The 11098-nt window shown below is 34.1% G+C and overlaps 1 non-coding gene across 1 annotated transcript; it reads right to left on the reverse strand.

Moving 5' to 3' along the window:
- Positions 1-10407: 10407 nt before the first annotated feature.
- LOC125727357 (U6 spliceosomal RNA) lies at positions 10408-10514 on the reverse strand. Its single transcript, XR_007388719.1, has one exon. It is a non-coding gene; the product is annotated as a U6 spliceosomal RNA (small nuclear RNA).
- Positions 10515-11098: the final 584 nt, after the last annotated feature.

Consider the following 11098-nt stretch of genomic DNA (forward strand, 5'->3'; position numbering starts at 1 on the left):
CAAAAATGATCTGTCTCAGAATATCTTCATGAACTGAATTATGAAAGAGGATCAAAGTCCAAGTGGGAGTTTCCAATTTAAAATGCAGATTAGAGTCCATTTCAAGCATTGTCATTGGAGAAAAAAATCACACTTCTCTGGTAATCTTTCCTGGATCAAAAGTTTTTGATTCAAGGAATAAATGACAGACTTTCTGTAGCATGTACTTGTCAAAAATGATCTGTCTCAGAATATCTTCATTAACTGAACGATGGAAAAAGGTCAAAGTCCAAGTGGGAGTTTCCAATTTAAAATGCAGATTAGAGTCAATTTTAAGAATTTTCATTAGATAAAATTTTACAACTCTCCAGTTAGGGTTAGGGCTAGGATTAGGGTTAGGGTTTTTACAATTCTCCAGTAATCTTTTCTGGACCTAATTATTTTGATTCACGGATTCAATTCCTCGCTTCCTTTAGTATTTAAGTGTCAAAAAAAAATTCTGCATGACATTTTAGTCAACTGAATGATGAAAGAGGGTCAAAGTCAAAGTGGGAGTTTCCAATTTAAAATGCAGATTAGAGTCAATTTCAAGCATTTTCATTAGATAAAATTTTACAACTCTCAGGTTAGGGTTAGGGTTAGGATTAGGGTTAGGGTTTTTACAATTCTCCAGTAATCTTTTCTGGACCTAATTCTTTTGATTCAAGGATTAAATCCTCGCTTCCTTTAGCATTTAAGTGTCAAAAGAAATTCTGCATGATATTTTAGTCAACTGAATGATGAAAGAGGGTCAAAGTCCAAGTGGGAGTTTCCAATTTAAAATGCAGATTAGAGTCAATTTCAAGCATTGTCATTGGAGAAAAAAAATCACACTTCTCTGCTAATCTTTCCTGGATCAAAAGTTTTTGATTCAAGGAATAAATTACAGACTTTCTTTAGCATGTACTTGTCAAAAATGATCTGTCTCAGAATATCTTCATGAACTGAACGATGGAAAAAGGTCAAAGTCCAAGTGGGAGTTTCCAATTTAAAATGCAGATTAGAGTCAATTTTAAGAATTTTCATTAGATAAAATTTTACAACTCTCCGGTTAGGGTTAGGGCTAGGATTAGGGTTAGGGTTAGGGTTTTTACAATTCTCCAGTAATCGTTTCTGGACCTAATTCTTTTGATTCAAGGATTCAATTCCTCGCTTCCTTTAGTATTTAAGTGTCAAAAAAAATTCTGCATGACATTTTAGTCAACTGAATGATGAAAGAGGGTCAAAGTCAAAGTGGGAGTTTCTAATTTAAAATGCAGATTAGAGTCAATTTCAAGCATTTTCATTAGATAAAATTTTACAACTCTCAGGTTAGGGTTAGGGTTAGGATTAGGGTTAGGGTTTTTACAATTCTCCAGTAATCTTTTCTGGACCTAATTCTTTTGATTCAAGGATTAAATCCTCGCTTCCTTTAGCATTTAAGTGTCAAAAAAAATTCTGCATGATATTTTAGTCAACTGAATGATGAAAGAGGGTCAAAGTCCAAGTGGGAGTTTCCAATTTAAAATGCAGAATAGAGTCAATTTCAAGCATTGTCATTGGAGAAAAAAAATCACACTTCTCTGCTAATCTTTCCTGGATCAAAAGTTTTTGATTCAAGGAATAAATTACAGACTTTCCTTAGCATGTACTTGTCAAAAATGATCTGTCTCAGAATATCTTCATGAACTGAACGATGGAAAAAGGTCAAAGTCCAAGTGGGAGTTTCCAATTTAAAATGCAGGTTAGAGTCAATTTTAAGAATTTTCATTAGATAAAATTTTACAACTCTCCGGTTAGGGTTAGGGCTAGGATTAGGGTTAGGGTTTTTACAATTCTTCAGTAATCTTTTCTGGACCTAATTCTTTTGATTCAAGGATTAAATCCTCGCTTCCTTTAGCATTTAAGTGTCAAAAAAAATTCTGCATGATATTTTAGTCAACTAAATTATGAAATAGGGTCAAAGTCCAAGTGGGAGTTTCCATTCTAAAATGCAGAGTTGAGTTAATTTCAAGCATTTTTCATTGGAGACTCAATTCTACATGTCCCCGGTCATCTGTTCTGTATCAGATACTTTAGATTCAAAGACCTAAATACAGAACTGTGGTACAAATAACATTTGAGTCAGCATAGCCATCTGATATTTTCCTCATCTTCACATATAACCATAAGATGCTTGTACCAGGCTCAGTCTTTTCCAGTGAAAGAATTTCATGCTGCTTTATATTTTTCTGATTATTCCAATCATCTATACTGAACAGGTTTCCTCCTAACGTCCATTCCTTGAGAAGTATTGCAATAGTTTCATTTAGGAATATTCCACATGGTGTCCAATACCTCAATAACGTTTTGCACAACCAATTGCACTGTTGCACTTCACACTTAGCCTGTCTTACCTCCTATCATCACTTCTATTTCTTCTATTGCACTGTCTTGTGTCACACTGTTTTTGCACACTTGCTCTTTATGTAGTCCTGTGTCGATGTAGTGTTATACATAGTACCATGGTCCTGGAGGAATGCTGTCTCATTCCACTGTGTATTGTATCACTGTATATGGTCAAAATGACAATAAAAGCCACTTGACTAGACTCTATCATTGCATGCAGTTTGATTAAGTTAGGAACCAGGGAAACCAAGCAAAATATGGAACGCTTCACGAATTTGCGTGTCATCCTTGCGCAGGGTTAGGGTTTTTACAATTCTCCAGTAATCTTTTCTGGACCTAATTCTTTTGATTCAAGGATTAAATCCTCGCTTCCTTTAGCATTTAAGTGTCAAAAAAAATTCTGCATGATATTTTAGTCAACTGAATGATGAAAGAGGGTCAAAGTCAAAGTGGGAGTTTCCAATTTAAAATGCAGATTAGAGTCAATTTCAAGCATTTTCATTAGATAAAATTTTACAACTCTCAGGTTAGGGTTAGGGTTAGGATTAGGGTCAGGGTTTTTACAATTCTCCAGTAATCTTTTCTGGACCTAATTCTTTTGATTCAAGGATTAAATCCTCGCTTCCTTTAGCATTTAAGTGTCAAAAAAAATTCTGCATGATATTTTAGTCAACTGAATGATGAAAGAGGGTCAAAGTCAAAGTGGGAGTTTCCAATTTAAAATGCAGATTAGAGTCAATTTCAAGCATTTTCATTAGATAAAATTTTACAACTCTCCAGTTAGGGTTAGGGCTAGGATTAGGGTTAGGGTTTTTACAATTCTCCAGTAATCTTTTCTGGACCTAATTCTATTGATTCAAGGATTAAATCCTCGCTTCCTTTAGCATTTAAGTGTCAAAAAAAATTCTGCATGATATTTTAGTCAACTGAATGATGAAAGAGGGTCAAAGTCAAAGTGGGAGTTTCCAATTTAAAATGCAGATTAGAGTCAATTTCAAGCATTTTCATTAGATAAAATTTTACAACTCTCAGGTTAGGGTTAGGGTTAGGATTAGGGTAAGGGTTTTTACAATTCTCCAGTAATCTTTTCTGGACCTAATTATTTTGATTCAAGGATTAAATCCTCGCTTCCTTTAGCATTTAAGTGTCAAAAAAAATTCAGCATGATATTTTAGTCAACTGAATGATGAAAGAGGGTCAAAGTCCAAGTGGGAGTTTCCAATTTAAAATGCAGATTAGAGTACATTTCAAGCATTGTCATTGGAGAAAAAAATCACACTTCTCTGGTAATCTTTCCTGGATCAAAAGTTTTTGATTCAAGGAATAAAATACAGACTTTCTGTAGCATGTACTTGTCAAAAATGATCTGTCTCAGAATATCTTCATGAACTGAACGATGGAAAAAGGTCAAAGTCCAAGTGGGAGTTTCCAATTTAAAATGCAGATTAGAGTCAATTTTAAGAATTTTCATTAGATAAAATTTTACAACTCTCCGGTTAGGGTTAGGGCTAGGATTAGGGTTAGGGTTTTTACAATTCTCCAGTAATCTTTTCTGGACCTAATTCTTTTGATTCAAGGATTAAATCCTCGCTTCCTTTAGCATTTAAGTGTCAAAAAAAATTCTGCATGATATTTTAGTCAACTGAATGATGAAAGAGGGTCAAAGTCCAAGTGGGAGTTTCCAATTTAAAATGCAGATTAGAGTCAATTTCAAGCATTGTCATTGGAGAAAAAAAATCACACTTCTCTGCTAATCTTTCCTGGATCAAAAGTTTTTGATTCAAGGAATAAATTACAGACTTTCTTTAGCATGTACTTGTCAAAAATGATCTGTCTCAGAATATCTTCATGAACTGAACGATGGAAAAAGGTCAAAGTCCAAGTGGGAGTTTCCAATTTAAAATGCAGATTAGAGTCAATTTTAAGAATTTTCATTAGATAAAATTTTACAACTCTCCGGTTAGGGTTAGGGCTAGGGTTAGGGTTTTTACAATTCTCCAGTAATCTTTTCAGGACCTAATTCTTTTGATTCAAGGATTAAATTCCTCGCTTCCTTTAGCATTTAAGTGTCAAAAAAAATTCTGCATGATATTTTAGTCAACTGAATGATGAAAGAGGGTCAAAGTCCAAGTCGGAGTTTCCAATTTAAAATGCAGATTAGAGTCAATTTTAAGAATTTTCATTAGATAAAATTTTACAACTCTCCGGTTAGGGTTAGGGCTAGGATTAGGGTTAGGGTTTTTACAATTCTCCAGTAATCTTTTCTGGACCTAATTCTATTGATTCAAGGATTAAATCCTCGCTTCCTTCAGCATTTAAGTGTCAAAAAAAATTCTGCATGATATGTTAGTCAACTGAATGATGAAATAGGGTCAAAGTCCAAGTGGGAGTTTCCAATATAATATGCAGATTAGAGTCCATTTCAAGCATTGTCATTGGAGAAAAAAATCACACTTCTCTGGTAATCTTTCCTGGATCAAAAGTTTTTGATTCAAGGAATAAATTACAGACTTTCTGTAGCATGTACTTGTCAAAAATGATCTGTCTCAGAATATCTTCATGAACTGAACGATGGAAAAAGGTCAAAGTCCAAGTGGGAGTTTCCAATTTAAAATGCAGATTAGAGTCAATTTTAAGAATTTTCATTAGATAAAATTTTACAACTCTCCGGTTAGGGTTAGGGCTAGGGTTAGGGTTTTTACAATTCTCCAGTAATCTTTTCAGGACCTAATTCTTTTGATTCAAGGATTAAATTCCTCGCTTCCTTTAGCATTTAAGTGTCAAAAAAAATTCTGCATGATATTTTAGTCAACTGAATGATGAAAGAGGGTCAAAGTCCAAGTCGGAGTTTCCAATTTAAAATGCAGATTAGAGTCAATTTTAAGAATTTTCATTAGATAAAATTTTACAACTCTCCGGTTAGGGTTAGGGCTAGGATTAGGGTTAGGGTTTTTACAATTCTCCAGTAATCTTTTCTGGACCTAATTCTATTGATTCAAGGATTAAATCCTCGCTTCCTTCAGCATTTAAGTGTCAAAAAAAATTCTGCATGATATGTTAGTCAACTGAATGATGAAATAGGGTCAAAGTCCAAGTGGGAGTTTCCAATATAATATGCAGATTAGAGTCCATTTCAAGCATTGTCATTGGAGAAAAAAATCACACTTCTCTGGTAATCTTTCCTGGATCAAAAGTTTTTGATTCAAGGAATAAATTACAGACTTTCTGTAGCATGTACTTGTCAAAAATGATCTGTCTCAGAATATCTTCATGAACTGAACGATGGAAAAAGGTCAAAGTCCAAGTGGGAGTTTCCAATTTAAAATGCAGATTAGAGTCAATTTTAAGAATTTTCATTAGATAAAATTTTACAACTCTCCGGTTAGGGTTAGGGCTAGGATTAGGGTTAGGGTTTTTACAATTCTCCAGTAATCTTTTCTGGACCTAATTCTTTTGATTCAAGGATTCAATTCCTCGCTTCCTTTAGCATTTAAGTGTCAAAAAAAATTCTGCATGGTATTTTAGTCAACTGAATGATGAAAGAGGGTCAAAGTCAAAGTGGGAGTTTCCAATTTAAAATGCAGATTAGAGTCAATTTCAAGCATTTTCATTAGATAAAATTTTACAACTCTCAGGTTAGGGTTAGGGTTAGGATTAGGGTTAGGGTTTTTACAATTCTCCAGTAATCTTTTCTGGACCTAATTCTTTTGATTCAAGGATTAAATCCTCGCTTCCTTTAGCATTTAAGTGTCAAAAAAAATTCTGCATGATATTTTAGTCAACTGAATGATGAAAGACGGTCAAAGTCCAAGTGGGAGTTTCCAATTTAAAATGCAGATTAGAGTCAATTTCAAGCATTTTCATTTGATAAAATTTTACAACTCTCAGGTTAGGGTTAGGGTTAGGATTAGGGTTAGGGTTTTTACAATTCTCCAGTAATCTTTTCTGGACCTAATTCTTTTGATTCAAGGATTAAATCCACGCTTCCTTTAGCATTTAAGTGTCAAAAAAAAATCTGCATGATATTTTAGTCAACTGAATGATGAAAGAGGGTCAAAGTCAAAGTGGGAGTTTCCAATTTAAAATGCAGATTAGAGTAAATTTCAAGCATTGTTTTTGGAGAAATAAAAATCACCCTTCACTGGTAATCTTTCCTGGATCAAAAGTTTTTGATTCAAGAACTAAATTACACACTTTCTTTAGCATGTACTTGTCAAAAATGATCTGTCTCGGAATATCTTCATGAACTGAAAGATGAAAGAGGATCAAAGTCCAAGTGGGAGTTTCCAATTTAAAATGCAGATTAAAGTCAATTTCCAGCATTTTCATTAGATAAAATTTTACAACTCTCCGGTTAGGGTTAGGGCTAGGATTAGGGTTAGGGTTTTTACAATTCTCCAGTAATCTTTTCTGGACCTAATTCTTTTGATTCAAGGATTCAATTCCTCGCTTCCTTTAGCATTTAAGTGTCAAAAAAAATTCTGCATGATATTTTAGTCAACTGAATGATGAAAGAGGGTCAAAGTCCAAGTGGGAGTTTCCAATTTAAAATGCAGATTAGAGTCCATTTCAAGCATTGTCATTGGAGAAAAAAAATCACACTTCTCTGGTAATCTTTCCTGGATCAAAAGTTTTTGATTCAAGGAATAAATGACAGACTTTCTGTAGCATGTACTTGTCAAAAATGATCTGTTTCAGAATATCTTCATTAACTGAACGATGGAAAAAGGTACAAGTCCAAGTGGGAGTTTCCAATTTAAAATGCAGATTAGAGTCAATTTTAAGAATTTTCATTAGATAAAATTTTACAACTCTCCAGTTAGGGTTAGGGCTAGGATTAGGGTTAGGGTTTTTACAATTCTCCAGTAATCTTTTCTGGACCTAATTCTATTGATTCAAGGATTAAATCCTCGCTTCCTTTAGCATTTAAGTGTCAAAAAAAATTCTGCATGATATTTTAGTCAACTGAATGATGAAAGAGGGTCAAAGTCCAAGTGGGAGTTTCCAATTTAATATGCAGATTAGAGTCCATTTCAAGCATTGTCATTGGAGAAAAAAATCACACTTCTCTGGTAATCTTTCCTGCATCAAAAGTTTTTGATTCAAGGAATAAATTACAGACTTTCTGTAGCATGTACTTGTCAAAAATGATCTGTCTCAGAATATCTTCATGAACTGAACGATGGAAAAAGGTCAAAGTCCAAGTGGGAGTTTCCAATTTAAAATGCAGATTAGAGTCAATTTTAAGAATTTTCATTAGATAAAATTTTACAACTCTCCGGTTAGGGTTAGGGCTAGGATTAGGGTTAGGGTTTTTACAATTCTCCAGTAATCTTTTCTGGACCTAATTATTTTGATTCAAGAATTCCTCGCTTCCTTTAGTATTTAAGTGTCAAAAAAAATTCTGCATGACATTTTAGTCAACTGAATGATGAAAGAGGGTCAAAGTCAAAGTGGGAGTTTCCAATTTAAAATGCAGATTAGAGTCAATTTCAAGCATTTTCGTTAGATAAAATTTTACAACTCTCAGGTTAGGGTTAGGGTTAGGATTAGGGTTAGGGTTTTTACAATTCTCCAGTAATCTTTTCTGGACCTAATTCTTTTGATTCAAGGATTAAATCCTCGCTTCCTTTAGCATTTAAGTGTCAAAAGAAATTCTGCATGATATTTTAGTCAACTGAATGATGAAATAGGGTCAAAGTCCAAGTGGGAGTTTCCAATATAATATGCAGATTAGAGTCCATTTCAAGCATTGTCATTGGAGAAAAAAAATCACACTTCTCTGCTAATCTTTCCTGGATCAAAAGTTTTTGATTCAAGGAATAAATTACAGACTTTCTTTAGCATGTACTTGTCAAAAATGATCTGTCTCAGAATATCATCATGAACTGAACGATGGAAAAAGGTCAAAGTCCAAGTGGGAGTTTCCAATTTAAAATGCAGATTACAGTCAATTTCCAGCATTTTCATTAGATAAAATTTTACAACTCTCCGGTTGGGGTTAGGGTTGGGATTAGGGTTAGGGTTTTTACAATTCTCCAGTAATCTTTTCTGGACCTAATTCTTTTGATTCAAGGATTAAATCCTCGCTTCCTTTAGCATTTAAGTGTCAAAAAAAATTTCTGCATGATATTTTAGTAAACTGAATGATGAAAGAGGATAAAAGTCCAAGTGGGAGTTTCCAATTTAAAATGCAGATTACAGTCAATTTCCAGCATTTTCATTAGATAAAATTTTACAACTCTCCGGTTGGGGTTAGGGTTAGGATTAGGGTTAGGGTTTTTACAATTCTCCAGTAATCTTTTCTGGACCTAATTCTTTTGATTCAAGGATTAAATCCTCGCTTCCTTTAGTATTTAAGTGTCAAAAAAAATTTCTGCAAGATATTTTAGTCAACTGAATGATGAAAGAGGGACAAAGTCCAAGTGGGAGTTTCCAATATAAAATGCAGATTAGAGTCAATTTCAAGCATTGTCATTGGATAAAAAAAATCACACTTCTCTGGTAATCTTTCCTGGATCAAAAGTTTTTGATTCAAGGACTAAATTACAGACTTTCTTTAGCATGTACTTGTCAAAAATGATCTGTCTCAGAATATCTTCATGAACTGAACGATGGAAAAAGGTCAAAGTCCAAGTCGGAGTTTCCAATTTAAAATGCAGATTACAGTCAATTTCCAGCATTTTCATTAGATAAAATTTTACAACTCTCCGGTTAGGGTTAGGGCTAGGATTAGGGTTAGGGTTTTTACAATTTTCCAGTAATCTTTTCTGGACCTAATTCTTTTGATTCAAGGATTAAATTCTCGCTTCCTTTAGTATTTAAGTGTCAAAAAAATATTCTGCATGATATTTTAGTCAACTGAATGATGAAAGAGGGACAAAGTCCAAGTGGGAGTTTCCAATTTAAAATGCAGATTAGAGTCAATTTCAAGCATTGTCATTGGAGAAAAAAAATCACACTTCTCTGCTAATCTTTCCTGGATCAAAAGTTTTTGATTCAAGGAATAAATTACAGACTTTCTTTAGCATGTACTTGTCAAAAATGATCTGTCTCAGAATATCTTCATGAACTGAACGATGGAAAAAGGTCAAAGTCCAAGTGGGAGTTTCCAATTTAAAATGCAGATTAGAGTCAATTTCAAGCATTTTCATTAGATTAAATTTTACAACTCTCCGGTTAGGGTTAGGGCTAGGATTAGGGTTAGGGTTTTTACAATTCTCCAGTAATCTTTTCTGGACCTAATTCTTTTGATTCAAGGATTAAATCCTCGCTTCCTTTAGCTTTTAAGTGTCAAAAAAAATTCTGCATGATATTTTAGTCAACTAAATTATGAAATAGGGTCAAAGTCCAAGTGGGAGTTTCCATTCTAAAATGCAGAGTTGAGTTAATTTCAAGCATTTTTCATTGTAGACTCAATTCTACATGTCCCCGGTCATCTGTTCTGTATCAGATACTTTAGATTCAAAGACCTAAATACAGAACTGTGGTACAAATAACATTTGAGTCAGCATAGCCATCTGATATTTTCCTCATCTTCACATATAACCATAAGATGCTTGTACCAGGCTCAGTCTTTTCCAGTGAAAGAATTTCATGCTGCTTTATATTTTTCTGATTATTCCAATCATCTATACTGAACAGGTTTCCTCCTAACGTCCATTCCTTGAGAAGTATTGCAATAGTTTCATTTAGGAATATTCCACATGGTGTCCAATACCTCAATAACGTTTTGCACAACCAATTGCACTGTTGCACTTCACACTTAGCCTGTCTTACCTCCTATCATCACTTCTATTTCTTCTATTGCACTGTCTTGTGTCACACTGTTTTTGCACACTTGCTCTTTATGTAGTCCTGTGTCGATGTAGTGTTATACATAGTACCATGGTCCTGGAGGAATGCTGTCTCATTTCACTGTGTATTGTATCACTGTATATGGTCAAAATGACAATAAAAGCCACTTGACTAGACTCTATCATTGCATGCAGTTTGATTAAGTTAGGAACCAGGGAAACCAAGCAAAATATGGAACGCTTCACGAATTTGCGTGTCATCCTTGCGCAGGGGCCATGCTAATCTTCTCTGTATCGTTCCAATTTTAGTATATGTGTTGCCATAGCAAGCACAGATTTACCAACAGATGAAAGAATATATAGGTGTGGAAGCGGTATGAGCTTTCCTCATGTCGGTGGCAAAACAATGCCTATGCCCTGGCCCTATATTCTGCCAGAACATAAATATGAAGACAGCTGACGTGCTGCGAAATATTTCTCTCAAATGTAACTTAACAATTAGGTGTCAAAAATTTTCTGCCTCAGAATGACTTTGTCAAATGAAAAATGAAACAAGGTGAAAGTACAAGAGGATGTGTCCATTTTAAAATGCAGATGAGACTCAATTTCAAGCATGTTCAATGGAGAGAAAAATTTACAATTCTTGGGTAATCTTTTCAGGATGAAATTTTTTTGATTCAAGGACAAAATTCCACGCTTCCCTTAAAGTCAATTTTAAAAATTTTCGTTAGATAAAATTTTACAACTCTCCGGTTAGGGTTAGGGCTAGGATTAGGGTTAGGGTTTTTACAATTCTCCAGTAATCTTTTCTGGACCTAATTATTTTGATTCAAGGATTAAATCCTCGCTTCCTTTAGCATTTAAGTGTCAAAAAAAATTCTGCATGATATTTTAGTCAACTGAATGATGAAAGAGGG

This window comes from Brienomyrus brachyistius, unplaced genomic scaffold (genome assembly GCF_023856365.1).
Source record: "Brienomyrus brachyistius isolate T26 unplaced genomic scaffold, BBRACH_0.4 scaffold94, whole genome shotgun sequence".
NCBI classification, from domain to species: domain Eukaryota; kingdom Metazoa; phylum Chordata; class Actinopteri; order Osteoglossiformes; family Mormyridae; genus Brienomyrus; species Brienomyrus brachyistius.